The sequence below is a fragment of the Triticum dicoccoides genome, chromosome 2B, assembly GCF_002162155.2.
Source record: "Triticum dicoccoides isolate Atlit2015 ecotype Zavitan chromosome 2B, WEW_v2.0, whole genome shotgun sequence".
NCBI classification, from domain to species: domain Eukaryota; kingdom Viridiplantae; phylum Streptophyta; class Magnoliopsida; order Poales; family Poaceae; genus Triticum; species Triticum dicoccoides.
In genome coordinates this window covers 444,926,271-444,927,423 of record NC_041383.1, presented here as the reverse complement: position 1 = coordinate 444,927,423, position 1,153 = coordinate 444,926,271, and positions in this window count along the sequence as shown.

Genomic DNA, 1,153 nt, shown 5'->3' with positions numbered 1-1,153 from the left:
GCCGCCGCCGCCCCCACCTGTTTTCTGTTCGACGACCTCCCCGTGTATTTGACGAGCTCTGCCCCTTCTTTCGTGGGTGAGCACAAATGACATGTCCTACTCCCCCTTAATTATTTGCTTTGTTCCGGTGTTCGTGCCGATGGAACTTGCTAGCTAGCTATATATGTGTCTTGAATCATCAGTATGCATAACCAATATGTGTCTCCCGTTCGAAAGGGTTATAGTTATAAATATGCATGCATTTGCATATTTATAACCGTGATTCTTTCAAATTGTCCAACGCTATCCATGGATAGCCCCAGTATGTGTAGATTGGGTTCGTTTTCCCATATGCTTTGCTCCGGATCTGACACATAAATTTCGTCAATGCCTCCCCTGTTGTTCTCCGGGTACATATCCTCTCTGTTTATTGTAGAGACGTGTATCAGGAGAACAGCGGGGAGGTGCTACTGAAATTTTGCGTCGGATCCGGAGCATAACATGGGAAGCATAACATGGGAAAATGAACCCAATCTACACATACTCGGGTGGGATTAGGACCTATCATTACCTATTAGAGTGTGGGTTGCATGGACATAATAAAACTGACAAACTAGATCAACTGTTGTGTCCAGTAGCTCTGAAAGTCAAGATCGTGCGTGGATGTACACCGGTCACACTGGTCAGAACAAATGGAGCACTGAATGGTTCACAAAAACCAAGGGGTTTGTGCAAGCCGCATTTGCAAATGGCCAAAGGAAAACCTGGTGCCCCTGTTTCCGGTGCGACAATTGGGAAAAGAGGACAGAGGCTGAAATGGGCAAACACTACAAAAGAGTGATTTTATGCCCGATTATACGGTGTGGACATTTCATGATGAGTCTGCCCAACGTGACTGAGCTGAGGTGGATCATCGTCGCACCGACGAGCATGGTACCCGAATGTCATAGTCTTCAAATGTTATTGGTTTCAACCGAAGGAGACTAGAAGGACTCATGAACATATAGGGCTAGTTGAAATCAAACAAAGCACCCATTTAGATGTTCCTGATGTCTATATTACGGCTCAATAGGCGACCCAAGTATTCTATCTACCGTGGGCCTACCAAACTAATCCAAATCTGAAAGGTTGGGATGTCGTTTATGAAGTGCCGCCACGTGCTCGACTATCTCCC